General features: G+C 43.4%; 1 protein-coding gene across 16 annotated transcripts in view; it reads left to right on the top strand.

The window, feature by feature from the left end:
- LOC101833521 (sarcolemma associated protein) overlaps positions 1 to 18,292 on the top strand; it is a 124,617-nt gene that overhangs the window by 26,889 nt on the left and 79,436 nt on the right. Inside the window, exon 1 of one of the 16 annotated variants that reach the window (XM_021231580.2) lies at positions 2,917 to 3,027. The exons of 14 other annotated variants lie outside the window; for them this stretch is intronic. The gene's annotated coding sequence lies outside the window, so the exon portion shown is untranslated. Of the gene's footprint in view, positions 1 to 2,916; positions 3,028 to 16,605; positions 16,613 to 18,292 lie in introns of those variants that run through there. One more of the 16 variants, XM_040747767.1, reaches the window with a different exon arrangement.

The following is an 18,292-nucleotide window of genomic DNA, read 5'->3' as shown; positions in this document are numbered from 1 at the left end:
TACTGCCCTGAATGAAGTATGAATTTGATTTCATACTTCCCTGCCTAAAGTCATCTGAATTATAAACGTCAAACTGGCTTGATGCTTCTTAAGAAAGGCTTGGTGACAGCTTACCTTTCTAGTCTATTTCCCGTCTTCTCAGTTTTCTAGACTCCTCCCTTGCTGACCACTTGCTGTGTTGGTTGTAATCCATGGTTGCTCAGGCTGTTCAGTCCCCTTTGTCCTGGCACACTCTTACTCATCCTTCAAACTATGGAATGACTTTTGTAAGGAAACCTCTATTCCTTGAAGGATGGGGCAGGTACCTCTGCTCTGTGGTGGATCACATTTTAAAAAAAAGTGTAAAGCAGTGTGTTTTTCTCTCGTTACATGACAGCATTTTTAGTTGTGTGCACCAGTTCAGTCCGCTCTGGGCTCTGCTTGAGCCTAGAAATTTGAGGCTGCTCTGGGCAATATGACAAGAAAATCACCTCCTAAAAAAAGTCTCTTGATGTCACTTTTCCTTCTGTGTTTTGTTTATTTCTCTGCTTCCCTGTAAAACAACACCATTAAAAGATTTGTCTGTATATGTGGTCTCTCATTCTTCTCTGTTTTCTCTTGAGTCATTCTGGCTTTTGCTCTCCATTACTGTATTTTTAATTTCATTTTGACCCTTTCAGCTGTTGTTCGTGCCAGGCTCATTAATGGCTCCTGGATTGCCGTTCCCAGTGGTCAGTTCCTGTTTCTTACCTTACTCTGAGGAGCATCGGTTTGTCTCCCGTATCCCTGGGAAATCCCTTCGTCCTCACACGGCCTCCGGGAGGGGCGTCCTCTCTAGGTTCTTCTTGTGCTTGCTGTTTTTACTCGATCTTCGTCTCCCTTGGCCTGAGACTTTGAGCTTCTTCAGGGTTGGGCGTCTTCCTTATCTGCACTGGCTCTGTTGTAATCTCATCCTGTGTCTTGACTTCACGTTCTAGTTACAGTATGATGGAAACCGTATTTCCTATGCTGTTTTGTGAAAGATTAATATTATGCCTTTTCAGTTTTGTAACACTGCTTCAAGGGTAGGGATCCTGGGGACCGTAAGTATGTTAAGGCCCTTGGTTTAAATTACCCCCAGGTTAAAAAAAAAGCTCAAAGAGCACCAGTTGGTTGCCAAGGCTTTTCTATTCAGAACTTAGTTCTAGAATTAAAGAACAGTTGGTGTGAAAACTCTTCAGTTTTAAGAGTCAGTGATTTTTTTCTTGAAGCCAGTAACTTTACTTCTGAATGCTGTGTGTGTGTGTGTGTGTGTGTGTGTGTGTGTGTGTGTGTGTGTGTGTGTGAAGATGCTGGATGACAAGTTTACTGTTACTAACCTTTTTTACCTTATTGAATTTCCTCCTCTTTGGTCATCCTTGAAGTTTATCCTTTTTGTGTTTGGAAAACCCTGTTTTTGTGTGCTTTTCCTCGAATTTTGTGACAATGCTTGCCTTTCTCTTGTTTCGTGGTGTGTGTGTGTGTGTGTGTGTGTGTGTGTGTGTGTGTCCCCTCACGCGTGTATGTGAGTGTGCATGCAGGTGCAGGTATGTGTGTGTGTGTGTGTGCATGTATGTGCACGGGCCAGAGGTCAGGGTCCTGTGCTTTCTGGTGCTTTCCACCTTATCTTCCAAGATAGGGCTCCGCAGTGAGCCCAGACCTCACCTGTGGGATCGGGCGGGCAGCAGGGTCTAGGGTGGTCTTTGTCTGGTCTCAGTGCAGTGAGCCCAGACCTCAGCTGTGGGATCGGGCGGGCGGCAGGGTCTAGGGTGGTCTTTGTCTGGTCTCAGTGCAGCTGTCGCAGGCCTCACCACGTGGCTCTTAGTGCTGGGCTCTGCTCTAAGTCCTCATGCGCGGTAAGCAGAGCGCTTTACTGACTGGACCATCACTTCAGCCCTTGTTTCCCTCACATTCTCCTTAATGTCCTTTTCATTATTTCCCACCAGATGACCAGAATGTGACACAGAAGACTCGTTAGGCTTGGGGAATGAGTTTGTTGTCACTCTATACTTTTTATTTAACCCTTTTATTGATTTTTTGTGGCTTTCACACCATGTACCCGATCCTATTCATCTCTTTTCTTTTCTATCTGCCCTTGCAACCCCCCCCAAAAAAAAAGTAAAATAAAATTTAAAAGAGAGATTCACTGTGGAAGCTGTGGTGTGTCGCAGAGTCACACAGTGGCCCTTAGTCTATCCATCTTTACTCGCAAGTGTCTATTGCAGCGACAGATGAGTAGGTAGACCAGTGATGAGGTGAATACAGCAGGCCTGTCCGCTCAGTTGTGGTCTCTGTTCTGCAGGCTCTGCTCGTCTCCCTGCTAGGGTGAGGCTCTGGGTGTCACAGTGACTCCAACAGTGCTCGGTTTCCTCAAAGGAGGCAGGCAGACGCCCACTAGCATTTGTGTTTGTTGCTGGCTCAGTTGGTGAGCAGTGTAAATCACCTTTTCCCCAGAGCAAGAACAGCAGCCACCGCCTTTGCCTCTCCAGCTCCGCCTCTCTTCTTAGCCGCAAGCCCCTCTTCTCCCTTTTCTCCTGCTCGCTTCTCTCCCTTCGCTGCACCGCCTACCTGCTCCCTCCCCACAGCACCCACCGCCTAGGCGGTGAATAAAATTGTGTATCCTCAAGTTAAGAGCTAACTTTCAGATTTCTCTTTGTGGAGATAAGCACTATAAGCTGTTGGTGTGCATTCTTCTAATTTTTTGCTTCCTAATTGTACCGGTTGGTTTTGTGTCAACTTGACACAAACTAGAGTCATCAGAGAGACGAAGGAGTCTCAGTTGAGGAGATGCTGCCATGAGATCCAGCTGTAAGGCATTTTCTTAATTAGTGATTGATGGGGAAGGGCCCAGCCCATTGTGGGTGGAGCCATCCTTGGGCTGGAGGTCTTGGGTTCTATAAGAAAGCAGGCTGAGCAAGCCAGTAAGCAGTAACACTCCTGTGGCTTCTAAATCAGCTGCTGCCTCCAGGTTCCTGCCCTGCTTGAGTTCCTGTCCTGACTGCCTTTGGTGATGAACAGTGATGTGAAAGTGTAAGCTGAATAAGCCCTCTCCTCCCCAACCTGCTTTTTAATTGTGTTTGGTTACAGCAATAGAAACCCTAAGACACTAATATTGTAATTTATATCATTGATTTTACCAAAATGGATAATGTCTCCATTGTATTTTTATCCCGGTACTACAGCTGTACCTCATTATTTATTATTTGTGAAGATTTGTATTAATATTTCATCAAACGATTATTATACAGGTTTTGCTGTTGTTGGTTTTTTGTTTGTTTGTTTGTTTGTTTTTCAAGGCAGGATTTCTCTATATTGCTTTGGAACCTGTCCTGGCACTTACTCTGTAGACCAGACTAGCTTCCAACCCACAGATCCGCCTGCCTCTGCCTCCTGAGTGATGGGATTAAAGGCATGTGCCGCCGATGCCTGGCTTTGCTGTTTTTTTTTTTTTTTTTTTTCTTCAGTTTTCTTCCTTAGCCTTTTGGGTATGCAACCAAGCCCTGTTTATCATAAAGTTTTGATGGACATTAGAGTTATTTCCAGTTTGTTTGAGACAAGGTGTACTATGTTGCTCTGACTGGCCTAGAACTTTGTAGACCAGGTTGACCAGGAACTCACAGAGATCCGCCTGCCTCCTGAGTGCTGGATAAGATGTGTGCCACCATGTCTACTCCCAGTTTAAGAAATTTTGACAATGTCATACTTATGCAGTGCACTGTGATTACACTGAACCCTTACTACCTTCTCATCCCCTCCCCCCACCCCAGACTTTCTTCTTTCTGATAAGTCTCCCCTCTGTCTGTGCCCCCTTCTTCCTCTCTTGATCCCTGTCCTCCCTCTCATTTTCCCCCTTGCTCCCTTTTTTTGCTCTGGTCCTTCCAGGCAGTCCCAGCTGCCGTGTGTTCACGACGGAAGGTCAACCTTGTTCAGAAGACAGCACCACGCCGTAGTCTTCCCTACCCCTGCTTCCCGTGGTCCTTCCACTCTGTCTTCTGTGACGCGCCCTGCGCCTTGGGTGGGTGACGTAGCTGGTCCATTTGGGGCCGAGCACTCAGCTGTTATGCTGCCTGCTCTAACTGTTGCCCACTGCTTCGAGAGGCTTCCCTAGTCAAGTCTGAGAGCTGCAGAAGTCTGTGTGCATAAACTGACCGTCGGAAGTGGCTTACGATAGTCACATTAATTCTATAATAAATTAATTAGTATATAATTAATATATAATTAATATGTGACTGTCGGAAGTGGCTTACGATAGCCACATTAATTCTATAATTATTGGCAGTTTACATCTGTGCGGCAGACATCAGATTAGATTCCCCAATAGGGCATGTGACCTCCCGTAGGCTCTCGACCAGTTCTGTTGGGCCCGCATGTATTCCTTCCCTGTAGAGTTTCTTCAGAGCCAACCAGAACGCCGTTGGTTCCCCCGAGCATTCATGCCCTAGCATATCTCGCGGGCAGTTCAGCATTGAACCAGGACCAAGCACAGCTGGGTGTGGTTACTCTAGCACTATGGTGGTGGGCATCCAAGAACAAATGTAACAGCCTGTGGTGTTTTCAAGCCTTCCGGGACTACCTGGCCAATCATAGGGGAGTATCCCATACCTGACACTGGAATTTTGGTTTGAAAACATGGCTTCCGGGAGCAGTGTTAACCACCATGGGGAGTACTTTGTTTCAAATTCCTTTTTAAAGTCTGTGAAATAGTAGGTTCTTATATAATTTTTTCACACATTCTTAGTTTTGATTGACCCCTCCCCCAACCCCACATTTCTCCTATTCCTCTATTTCCTCATCCCTCCTTAAACCTTTTCTTCCCCATTCCCTCCTCTACTTTCATATAAATATGATTTATTCTCCTTTCAACACCCCCTGCTCTGTGTCTCTGTTCTTGATATCTGGCTCCTATGAACACTCACTGCAACTTCAACATAACTATCTAAAACTTTAAATTCAAGATCCACATATGAGAGAGAACACTCAGGGTTGGTCTTTCTGGATATGACTTACCACACTCAGTATAATATTTTCCAATTCAATTAATTTTCCTGCAAATTTCATTTTTCTTTAATGCCGAGTAGAATTCTATTGTGTAAGTGGTTTACGATAGTCACATATTAATTCTATAATTATTGGTTGCTGGTTGAATTCAGGACCAGAGAGGCTCAGGAAACGGCAGATAAACTATGGGACAAGTATTTTATATATATATATATGTATGTATGTATATATGTATGTACGTACGTACATATGTATGTATATATGAGTCAACTAAACATTTAAAGTATTTATCCAGTGCTTATTTGGTATGCATTTTATTAATGGTTCAAGACAGAACTGAAGAGGCTTTGTTTCATATTCAGATATTTTTGTGTAATCTTTGCATGTTTAACTACTGTCTGCTTAATCATGGTATATGTGAGTTTAGATGAGGTAATGTATGTAAGGGAGCTAGCATTGGACCTGGTATAAGCAAATATTTAATATACTTATGGACATGGAAACTGAAAAACCTAGTTTATTAGCGCTGTGTGTCAAATAGTTGGCATTTTTGAAAAAAAATGTAAAGCCTGCCTTTCCACATGATTTTGCAGCAGAAGGTCTGAAATTTTTTTTGTTACTTATCAGTACTAATCTGATTCTTGGCTAACTGTAAATCTTATCTTACTGATATTCTTATTTCATAGAGGCTTGAAAGAAACAGAAGAAGCAGTAAAATTTCCAGACAGAGATAATAGAGCAGACTATTGAGATTGCAACAGTTTAAAATCTGCCCAGTGTTTCGGCTCACACCTGTAATCGTATTTCTTGGGAGCTGGAGGCAGGAAAATCAGGTTTTAAAGGTCATCCTTCCCTATGTAGTAAGTTCAAGGCAAGCCTGGGTGAAGTCTACACAGCCTGCACTTGGAAGATCTTGTTTCAAAAACAAATAATAAAACAAAATGTTTAAAATGTACCTTTCCCCCATTGCTTGTTTGGGAGCACTTTTATCAAGTTACTTAATCTCTTTCAATTCTGAATCATTTATCTGTAGTATGGGGTAATGTAACAGTGCAGTAAGTGAAAAGGCACAGGCAGAGGAGTGTGTCCAGGCACGTAGAAAAACACTCAAGACAGATGTGATGGCTCTGGATTATTTTGCCATTGGTGAGTAATGGATTCTCTGTTCAGCTTTTCTCTCTATGGATCAAAGCTGAATTCTGGAGTATCAATATTGCTTTTCCTGGAAGTGAAATAAATAAATTCTTTTCTTTTTTATGTGTAGTAAAGTCCTCAGGAATATCTTTTATCTTTTTTCCAACGATTTATTTATTTATTTATTTTTTACATTCCCATCCTAATTCCCCCTCCCTTCTCTCCTCTCGTTCCTCCATTCCCCTCTCACCTCCCATCTGCTCCTCAGAGAGGGTGAAGCCTCCCCTAGGAAGTCTACTAAGTCTGTCCCATCATCTCTGTGAGGCAGAACTGAGGCACCTCTTCATCCCCACACCCCTGTGTCCAGGCTGGGTAAAGTGTCTCTCCATAAAGAATGGGCTCCACTAAGTCAGTTTGTGCATTAGAGTTAGATCTGGGATCCACACTGCCAGTGGCCTCATATATCGCCCCAGTCACACCATTGTCACCTATATTAAGGAGTCTAGCTCAGTGTTATGCAGGCTCCCCATTTGTCAGAGCTGAGTCGGTGATCTCTCACTAGCTCGGGTCAGCTGACTCTGTGGGTTTCCCCATCATGGTCTTGACTCCTTTGTTCCTATTCTTGCTCCTCCATCATTCAGTTGCACTCCAGGAGCTTGGCCCATTGGTTAGTTGTGGAAAAAATCAATTTTCTAAAAACGTATTTATTTAGTTTATGTGTGTGTGTGTGTGTTCTCATGTGCTGTGACTTACGGGGTCAAATGTAGGTTGTCTGGCAGTGCCTTTAACTTTCTGATCCATCTCCCTGACCCGGAAGTCAGTCCTTTTAAAAGAGCCTTTGCATTGTGATACACACACTATCCCAACACTTGGGGTGGAAGCAGATAGATCTCTGACTTTGAGGCAAGCCAAGGATTCTGTAGTGAGTCTTATCTCAGAGCAAACAAACAAATGAAATTACTTAGAAGAAAATTCCACAACTTCTCCAGCTTGGAAATTGTTTAGGATCTGTACTTCAGCGGTAAATGGACGTAGAAATTGAACATGATGCTCTCTGATACTTAGTGAACGTGGTGCTCTGATACTTAGTGAGTGTGGTGCTCTCTGATACTTAGTGAGTGTGGTGCTCTCTGATACTTAGTGAACGTGGTGCTCTGATACTTAGTGAACATGGTGCTCTCTGATACTTAGTGAACGTGGTGCTCTCTGATACTTAGTGAGTGTGGTGCTCTCTGATACTTAGTGAGTGTGGTGCTCTCTGATACTTAGTGAGTGTGGTGCTCTCTGATACTTAGTGAGTGTGGTGCTCTCTGATACTTAGTGAACATGATGCTCTCTGATACTTAGTGAACGTGGTGCTCTGATACTTACTGAACATGATGCTCTCTGATACTTAGTGAACGTGGTGCTCTGATACTTAGTGAACGTGGTGCTCTGATACTTAGTGAGTGTGGTGCTCTCTGATACTTAGTGAACGTGGTGCTCTGATACTTAGTGAGTGTGGTGCTCTCTGATACTTAGTGAACATGATGCTCTCTGATACTTAGTTTCAGCTCAGAGTCAAAAGCACTAGGGAACCCAGATGGGAGTACTCCTTATTCTGAGAAGAAGTGGGCATCAGGAAGAACGTTGGCATTGGACTGTATTTGAATGTCTGAATGGTGTGGCAACAGAAAACCAGAGCCTCTGTACTTAGCCTTGTAAGGAGTTTAGTTTATTTTCTTAGGTAGTCATTTCCCATGATAAATTAGTAATTTCTCAGAAAAAATATTTTTTCATAGATTGTGTCATTGTTTTTATTTCTGTTCACCTATAATTGTTAGCTATCATTTCCTTTTCAAAGAAAAAAAGATCTGCTCAAGGCTTTGACCATGTACATGTTGACAGGAATTCTTACGATTACAATTTGCCTTGAAAAAGAAATGTACATAAAGTGTGTGCTTTCTAAGAAAGAAAGAACTAAGTTACTGGTGGCAAAAGTGAGCAGGTCATGATCTGATCTCCCTATTCCTAGTGACTCTGATTACAGTTTATCCTGTAGCTGCTGTATGCTCAGAGATTAATGTTAGAGTCATTTTCATAAACCTTTTTTTTCTTTTTTAATCTGTAAGGTTGTTGGGGAAGTAGCAGAAAAGTTAGCAACAAATGCAGTAGAACATCTCTTGTCACTGTGGTCATTGCAGGCCCTAGCAGGGGGACACAGCAACAGGACAATACCCTCTAAGGTACAGATGTCAGGACTGCCTGCTGGAGTTTCCCATGCCCGAGCCAGCTGCTGAATCGAGTAGAAACTCCGAGTGGGCAATGTCTCCAGTTTCACTCTGCGCTGTGGCCTCGATGTCTGATTACTCCCTGGCCATCTGGTATCCACAAACATCTGGGAGGCAGGGAGGAAAGGGGTCAGGTACTTCTATACACAGGCTCTGGAGGTCTGTCTACTGCAGCAGCCACGGAAGGCAGGAAAGGCTGTTCACAGGAGGGCATGGCTGGGGCTGATGGGATCCTTGCAAAACTAGGCCGGAGTAAAACCTCTTAAGGCAGAGTCCTGCTTCTACCTCCCTCCCATACGCCCCTGAGGACACTGCCCAGTGCTCATAGTGGATACTTAGTGAGCAGCCTGGAGATCCAGAGGCTGGATGTGTTCCAAAGCATCAGACTTGGCAGGGACGGGAAAGGACCCCAGATACAAGGAAAGGCTTTAGCATCCTCTCCCTGCAGTTCTGTGACCAGGCCACAGGCAGCTTGTAATTAATTGCTCCCAAATCCAGGGGCCTAACCAATATTGCAATCAAGTCTTTACTGTGCTTCTGTCTTAAGAAATCTCACTGCTCTTGTCTAGTGCTAAGGTCCCCTTTCACATTCTGTCTTGGATTTCTGCCCTTGTTCCTCTGGTTTTGCTATTTTTTAGGGCTAGGTCATGACTATATATAAATGCACTGTCGTACCTGTCCCTCCTCCTCCTCGCCTTCTCATCCAGGCACCACCCTCACACAAGTGTGACTTAGCAACAGTTACGCCTTTCTGCACTTCACATCAGTCTTGCAGAACTTAGTTCATTTATACCCTTTGATTGGTTTTTAGTGTCTTAGGCATATTATTTTTCTGTATAGTTGGTGCCTAGTAAGTACTATAAACTGAAATGATTTGACCTAATGGTGGATTCTCTTTTGAAAAGAGTTCTAACCTTTTTTGTCCCCCCCCCCGAGACAGGGTTTTCTCTGTATTGTTTTGGAGGCTGTCCTGGAACTCGCTCTGTAGACCAGGCTGGCCTTGAACTCACAATAGTGATCTGACTGCCTCTGCCTCCCGAGTACTGGGATTAAAGGTGTGCACCACCACCCGGCCTTAACTATTCTTCTTGCTTCATGAAAATTTCATAATTCTGTGAGATTTTACGAGAAGCTTCGAATTCGAATTAAAGATCAGAGAGTGCTTACTTTCAGAGGACAGGCAGACATTGTGGTTTGGAAGTTTTTGTTTTGGAATCACAGTGTCAAGTCAGCAGTAGCTATGAGACTGTGTTTAATGTGCCCGAGTCTCAGTTTTTAATCCCTAAAGTGGAGAGTTAATATCTGAGTCCTTATGAGGATCGAAAGTGACGCATGTCAAAGATCTGCTCATCACAGGGGTCTGTAGGTGGAAGCTATTATTAATATTGCTTCTTGCAATGACACTGCATAGCCCTTAATGTACAAGCCTTTTATCTCCTTGCTAAATTTATTCATAGACATGTTATTCTATTAGATTCTTTTAAATGCAAGTGCTTTCCTAATTTCCATTTTGGGGTGCCCATTGCTGGCATATTGAAACACAGCTGCTGGGCTAGGGGTGTAGCTGACTGGTAGAATATTTTGCCTAGGGTGCACAGGGGCCCGGGTCATAGCTTCAGAGCAAATGGCTGTAATTTAGAAATTATAACAGCCTTTTCTGTGTCAACCAAAACTGTAGTTTTATTGAATTTATTCGCTTGAATGGTGTTTGGTGTATTCTGTGGGGTTTTCTAGATAGAAGATTATGTTGCCTGTGAATGGACATATTTTATCTTTCCCCTTTTAGTTTGGTTGTCTTTTTTGTCAGTGGCTAAAGCTTCTAGTGTAACATCAGGTAGTAAAATAATGGTAAAACTAGGTATCCTTGTTCCTTCTCTAAGGGGAGGAGGCTGCTGTCCTTTAAAAGAATGAATATGGCGCCGTGTACATGTATCTCATATCATTTACTTTGCTCATATTCAGCCTTGCCCATCTGCTGGTACTTTTCTTCCCTGCGAATAGTCCCCCTCTGCTCTCGTGTGTATAATAGAAGTGCACACGCAGACACATGCGTGTGTATTACACTCAAGAGAAAACGGGTTGCCCTTTTCCTTCTCTTGTCCCACTCTTCCTCCTTTCTTGTTGCTCTAATGACATACCTGACAGAAGCTACTCAAGACAGGACGGGCTTGTTTGTGTTCCCACACTGCCACTGAGGAGATGGCGTGGCGGGGACGCGGAGCAGTTACTCACATTGTATCTGTACCCCGCAAGCAGAGAAACCCGTGCTGGTGCTCAGCTTGCTTTCTTCTTGTTTGACCTGTGAACTCAGCCCATGGAGTGCTGTACCCACATGAAGGGTCCCAGTCTGTCCACTTCAATTAACACAATATAAAAAGTCTCTCATAGGCATGCCCAGAAGCTAAGTTGACGATCAAAAAGCATCATTCCAACTCCTCTTATAGTCTCCTGTTTTTTTGTTTGTTTGTTTGTTCTGTTTTGTTTTTTCCAGACAGGGTTTTCTGTATAATGGAACTTGCTCTGTAGACCGGGCTGGTCTTGAACTCACAGAGATCTGCCTGTCTCTGCCTCCTGAGTGCTGTGATTAGGGGCGTGCGTCTCCACTGCCCGGCAGTCTCCTGTTTTTACTTTGATGTTTTCTGCACGTTCTACCACTCAGTCCGGAAAGCAAAGAGACATGGATCCTGGTGCTTGTTTTAGTTTCTCTCTCTGTGTTTCAGTCCAGCTCCACTAACCTGTGGGATGATGTGCCCGCTTTTAGAGTGGGTCTTCTCTCATTTAAACCTCCCTGGAAACACCATTGTAGACATACCTGGAGGCGTGTCTCATACGGATTCTAAATCCAGTCAAGTTAACAGTGAATTAACCAGCAGATCTATGTGTGCTCTGTGTATGAAAGAAAACATAGTGTTTGTCTTTCTGATCTGCCTAATTTTGTTTACTGTGATGGTCTCCTAGTTCCACATGCCAGAGTTTTAGTCCTTTCTGTGGTTCAATAACACTCTGCTGTGTATATACTGTACTTTTTGGGCTATTCATCTCTCTTTTTTATGTGTGTAAGTATTTTGTCTGCATGTGTGTATAGGTACACCATGTGTGTACAGTGCCCCCTGAGTCCAGAAGAGGGTGTTAGGTCCTTAAGAGGTGAGATTGCAGGTAGTAGTGAGTGCCTGTATGGGTGTTGGGAGCAGAAGTTGAGTCTTCTGTGAGCAGTCAGTGCTCTTACAGAACAGTCCAGCTGTCTGTTTACTTCTTGGTTGGCATTTAGGCTGGTTGCATATCTAAGCTGCCAGAGGAAAACATCAGGAAACACTTTACGATATAGGCCAGGACTGAAAAGACCTCAGATAGCTCAGAGTAGCATCAGGAATTCATAACGAGCTTTCTGAAAAAAGTCAGAAGACCTAGTCTGTGCCTTTATTTTAAAGTGCTTCTTTATATTTTCCTCTGGCAGCTCTAAGGTTTTAATTACTGCATTAGGGTCATTGAGGTTAAGGTCTTAAAGGTATAAGGGTGACAAAATAGGTATCTAGTTGTGTTCTTCTATAGGTGGAGATTCAGTTATCCCATCATCATTTGTTGAAGAAACTGTCTATTCTCCAATGTTGTTTCGACACCTTCGTTAAAATATTTAGGTGGCTTTAGATGCATGGGTTTATTTCATTTCTGGGTCCTCTATTCCATTAGTCCTTGTGACTGTGTTTTGCTGTTTTTGTTACTGTGTCTCTGTAATATAATTGAGGTCAAGTATTGTGATACCTTCGTACTTACTTGTGAGTTTCAGGATTTTCTTGTTTTCAAGTTCTGTTTAGAGTACTGTTGAAATTTTGGTCTGACTTGTATTGACTCTATAAATCTTGTTCATTAATGTGGCCATTTTCACAGTGTTTTTCTGTGAATCTGTGTGGAGAAATCTTTATCATCATTTATCTTCTTCAATTTATTTAGTGTTTTTAAAGATTTATTTTAAAAATTATGCACATGCCTGTTTGTGGGCATGTGTACTTGTGTGGTGTCCTCCTGGAGCTGAGTTAACAGGAGCTTGTGAACTGTGTGAGTTCTGGGAACCTAACTTGGGTCCTCTGTAAGAGTAGTTTTCCTGCTTAACCACTGAGCCATCTCTCCAGCCCTGTAGGGCTGTGCATTTTTCATTGCAGTTCTTTTACTTGGGGCTAGGCATATTCTTACGTATCTCATTCAGCAGAAAGATATTGTAGGATTTTCCTCAGCAGGGTTGTTACTGGTACACAGAAAAGCAGTTGGCTTTTGTGCTAATTTGTATTATGTCACTTTGCTGAAAGTGTTTATCATATCTAAGAGTTTTTTTTATGAAGTTTGGAGGGACTTTTAAGTCTAGGACCATGTTATTTGCAAATAGGGATAGTTTGCCTTCTTAACTCTGTTGGAGACTTTAAGAACTGTAATGTAAGTATAGTGTGAGTGGACACTCGTTCATTTCAAGGAAATGCTCTCCATTTCCTCCTGTTAACACAACCTTGGCTATAAGGTTGTTAGATGGAGTATTTGTTATGTTGAGATACAGTACTTCTGATCTAGTTTCTTTAGGACTGTTTTCATTAAAGGATGTTGGATTTCAGCAAAGGTCTTTTGAGGATCTATTGAGCTGGTTATGTGAGTTTTGTTTTTTAATTCTGGAGACCATGAGCTAGATTGTGTATTGATTTCTGTGTGTTGAGCCGTTCTGTCATCCCAGAAATAAAGTTCATTTGTTCATGGTATATGATCATTAAAATGTGTTGTTGAATTTAGTTTGCAAATCTGTTACTGAGAATTTAGGCTTTTATTTATTATTACTGTGCACATGCATGTATAGGTACACGCCTGCCATGCTATGTGAGCTGAGGTCAGGAGACATCTTTGTGAACTCATTTCTTTTCCACCTTTCTGTAGGTTCTGGGAATTGAATTCAGGTTTCAGGCTTGTGGAAAGTGCTTTAAAAATTCTTTAAAGTTTTTATTTATTGTTTATCTGTATGGGTGTTTTACCTGCATGTAAGTCTGTGTACCAGGTACATGCTTTGTGCCTGAGGAAGCTACAAGAGGGCTTTACTCTCCTGGAACTGAAGTTACAGATGGTTATGAGCTGTAGTGTGGATCCTGCGAATTGAGCCCAGGTCCCTTGGGAGAGTGCTGGGCTCTCTCTTCCGCTCCTGGAAAGCACTTTGATCCACTGAGACATTTCACCGGCTCTTATTGACAATCGTTAGAGCTGTGTCCATCTGGGGCTGCGGTTTTCTTTTTTATGCGTGTCCTTGTCTGGTTTTGGTAGGGGTAATAAATAATAGCTTAAGTTTGTAGTGTTCCTTCCCTTTCTGTTTTATAGACTAGGTTAAGAGCAGGCATCAGGTTTTCTTTAAAGGTCCTGTGGAGTCCAGTAGTGTGGCACTATCTTGGACTTTTGCTGTTGAGGTACTATTTATTTCTTCATTCTTGTTACTTGTTATAGATCTTTTTAGGCTATTTATTTCCTCTTGGTTTAGGTATTTGGCATGTCATGTTTCTAGAATTTTTCTCATGTCTAGATTTATATTGTTTTAGGATATGATTTCATTATTCTGTATGATTGTGTGTATTTTTGTGTGTTATGTATAGTCTCTCTGTGTCTGTGTGTATGGTATCTCTGTACGTGTGTGAGCAAGAGCCTGTGTGTGTGCATGTTAGAGTTTGCATGTGTATGGTATCTCTGTACGTATGTGAGCAAGAGCCTGTGCGTGTGCATGTTAGAGTTTGCATGTGTATGGTATCTCTGTACGTATGTGAGCAAGAGCCTGTGCGTGTGCATGTTAGAGTTTGCATGTGTATGGTATGTCTGTACGTGTGTGAGCAAGAGCCCGTGCGTGTGCATGTTAGAGTTTGCATGTGTATGGTATGTCTGTACGTGTGTGAGCAAGAGCCCGTGCGTGTGCATGTTAACGAGTTTGCTGTTGAGTGTCTTCCTCAGTCCCTCTCCACCTTATTTTATTTTTAACAGATTTTATGTATATGAGTGCTTTGACACACACATGCACGCACGCACGCACGCACGTGCACCATGTCTGTGCCTGCTGTCTTTGGAGGCCAGAGGAGGCCATTTGATTCCCCTGGAACTGGAATTACAGGTGCTTGTGAGTCACCGTGTGGTGCTCCAGCCGCTTTTCTTGTTTGTCGAGACAAGATCTCACCACGTAGCATTGGCTGGCTTGGAATTCACTGTGAAGAGCAGGCAGGGCTTGAACTCAGATCTGACTGCTTCTGCCTGAGCGCTGGGACTATTCCAGGATTCTCCTGTCTCTGTCTCCCGAACACCAACACCACAGGTGTGTGTGTCTTGCTTTCCCTTCGTCTCCATTTCCCTCATTGTATAACCCACCCTTCCCCTCTGCTCTTTTGTTCTTTTCCTTTCCCTCATTGATAACGTGTCTTCACACACACACACACACACACACACACACACACACACACACACACACACACACACACACACACTGATGCACATGCTGGGGGTGGTGATGATGTATTCACACTTTTGTGTGCACCCATGCGCTTGTACACCAGAGTATGATGTTAATGTTTTCTCTCATTTTCTGCCTTGTCTCTTTGGAATAGGTCTCTTACTGGAGGTAGATCTCACTCTTTTGTTTAGATTGGTGGCCAGCAATCCTTCTGTCCTCTTCCTTCTAGCACTGCGGTTAGAGGCATGCGTGGCAACACCAACTTTTTACATGAGTACTGGAGATCCAAAGTCAGGTGCTCATGGTTGCTACATGACAAGTATCTTAGTGATTGAGGCATCTCCCCAGCTTTGATCTCTGCAGATTTCATTGGTATTTATTTTAAAGTCCTCCTTTTCATCTTTAATTTTGTTAATTTGCGTTTATCTCTTTTATCATTTTGGTCAAGGGTTACTCTGTGTGTGTGTGTGTGTGTGTGTGTGTGTGTGTGTGTGTGTGTGTGTGTGTACATAGGAGCTGCAAGATGCACATGGAGGTCAGAGGACAACTTCTGGGAGTTGGCTGTCTCCCACCATGTGGTCCTGGGAGCATCTTCAGGATTGGTGGCCACCACCGTTATTCACTGAGTTTCCTGCCCGCCCACTGACCTTTGTGCTTTGAAAAACGGTCTTCCACTGAACCAATTGAGCTAGCCTGGCTGGGTAGTGCTGTCAGGATCCTTCTGTCTCTCTTTCCCACTGCTGCCTCTGTGTGGTTGCTTGGGCTCCAAATTCAGGACTGCCAGTACTGTCATCACAGTATTAGCTTCAATTCTTTGTACACAGTGACCTCTGCTGGTCTCAGTTAACATTACAGTTTGGGCTGGTTAGGTCTCCTTTTTGTCAAGATTCCTAGTTTGTACTCACCAAGGTGGTTTATGCTTTAGGAAGGGTTGGGCCCCAAGTGCATTGGAAGTCTAGGGAGCAAGAGAAGCACTGAGATCTTTAAGGCAGGCTTGTCAGCCTGTGCTTTAACCGTCTGCCATTTAGCTTCATGGATATAGCTCTTTAACCCTCTCTTCCACTGTAAGCCATGGAGCCGCAGGCCAGGGATTGTATTGTAAATATATCAGTTGGTTCTGGACACCACATGATCTCCTGTTCTCTGCTCTTGTCTTCACTAACTGTGGGTTTGTGGAATGGTCTCTGTCTGTAGCAAAGGGAAACTTCTTTGATGAGGGTTGCAAACTACACCTATCTGTGGGTATAAGGATACATTTAGAGTTTTGTTAGGAATTAGGCTGGTTTAGTAACATACAGTAGTAGGTTCTTTCCAAGGTCCACTTCTAGTTCTGCGTAGTTGGCCAGGTTTCCAGTGTCTGGCATGCGTCCCTCTTGTTGACCAGTTCTTAAGTCTATGTAGAAAGCTGTTGGTCACCACTAAGATATGTGTGCCACAAGCCATGCTAGTCGTCGTTGTGGTTCATAGGTGTCGTGGTGGCTGCCTACACAAGACCAAACAGTGACACCACTAGACAGGCTGACATGGAAGGAGGAAAGCTCAGGGGCCTCAACCCTAGACAGGACAACTTAGGAGTACTGAGAGCAGGAGAAATAGTCTTCCCCAGGGAAGAGCTCCCAATAGGGTATCGAGTACGCAAGTGGTCAGCCGTGAAATCATGTGTCTGCAAGTAACATTATATGGATGGAACATGCTATATTTTACATTAATGAATACACACACTGCCGCCACCAATTAAAGAAAAAGAAGCCAAGAGAGCAAGGTGGGATACATGGAGGGGTTGGAGGGAGGACAGGGAAGATGAAATGATGTAAATATATTAGTTTCAACTCATAAAAATTACTATAAAATAGAAAAACGAATCCTAAAAAATCCCGTGTGTTAAGTAGTTTGGGGTGTGGGGGTGCGCACCTTTAATTCCAGCACCTGGGAACAGAGCCAGGTGGATTCTATGAGCATGAGGCCAGTTAGAGCTCCATGGCGAGACTGACTCAACAGCACAGGATGAAGCTGTGTGTGCACAGTGGTTCTCTGGGGCTCCAGGGGCCTGAGTTTCTGCAGCAAGACTTCCTACATTTTCCCACACCTGACTCCTTGTCACACGAGAAAATTGTATGTGACCATGGGTAAGCATCTAGAGCCAATATGTAATACATTAGCTTGGAATAAATCATAAAATTAGTTTAAATAAGTCTGTGATGATATACATGTAACATTGATATTTGTTAAGGAGGAAAGCAAAATTGCATATTAATAGCATGGCTGTGCTTGTTCATGTATCATGTCTGAATATTTGGCACAGTAAGACTTAGAGCATCCTCAGAGTTTTGATTTTATAACCATTAGTACTGAAAATACCGCTTGCATAAATATATAGACAAAATGGCAGAAGTATGTTTAAGATCATTTTAGAAATTATTGAAGGTTTTGTCCTAATCCCAAGCCAGAATAACAAATTTATATGAAATTCAAATCAGGAACATAAGCATCAGTTTTTAAAATCAAACATTCTAACATTAATACAATCCAGAGATATGCTAATTTGATGTTTCCATGTTAAGAAATGGCAATAGGAAAATACATAAGTCTTTGCTTTCTGTAACTTAAACAGTTATTTCTATAGGAGCAGAACTGTTTGTATGTGCAGCACCCACACTGCTCTTGAATCCGAGCCAAGGGTTCCAGGTGGTATAGGTTGGCTTTGCATGGAGTGATGGCATGCTCGGTACAAAGTACACATGCGGAAGATCCAGGGCTACCATGACCATGTGCTCTGGGAGCAGTGCTGCTAGGAACACTCCAGGTTTATGTGTGCTTGTTTAACTTAATTTGTGGTTGTCCCATTGTCAGGAACCTTTTCTGTTGCTACGGGAGTCACAACACAGTTTAAGAAGTTTTGCTCTGTAGCAGTGAGCCTCTTGGCAGATAGGTGGTTCTGGAGCTTGAATCCCCTGGCTCCAGGCAGGGTTTGGAGGGAGACAACTGAGGTCAGGTCCTAGCCATCTATGAGAGATTACTTCTCCCTGTATGGTCACTGCCTGAGCTGAGCCTCTTGTTCCCTGAACTCTTCCTTTGTTGAGGTCCAACCTGCTACCCTCTACGACTGCCTCTCACTGTCTCACTCTGGAGCTATGTCAGCTGACTTCAGCCTTGCTGATGTGCTTGTTACCTGTTCTCAGGCCATCCAGGCTACCTCTGATTTATATATATTCATTTCAATTATTTTTCAGTTTACATAGTAACCCCAGTTCCCCTTCCCTCCCTTTCTTCTGTCCCCCGCCTCTCCCTTCATCCATCCACCCATCCATCCACCCACCCACCCACCCACCCACCCACCCACCCACCCATCCATCCATCCATCCATCCATCCATCCATCCATCCATCCAGTGTTAATTTAAATCAGAAACAAGCTGGCTTCACATGTCAATCCCAGTTCCCTCT

The sequence above is a fragment of the Mesocricetus auratus genome, unplaced genomic scaffold, assembly GCF_017639785.1.
Source record: "Mesocricetus auratus isolate SY011 unplaced genomic scaffold, BCM_Maur_2.0 Super-Scaffold_100006, whole genome shotgun sequence".
Classification (NCBI taxonomy): domain Eukaryota; kingdom Metazoa; phylum Chordata; class Mammalia; order Rodentia; family Cricetidae; genus Mesocricetus; species Mesocricetus auratus.
The sequence above is the reverse complement of the archived record's forward strand: the minus strand, read 5'-3'. Positions and strand labels throughout refer to the sequence as shown.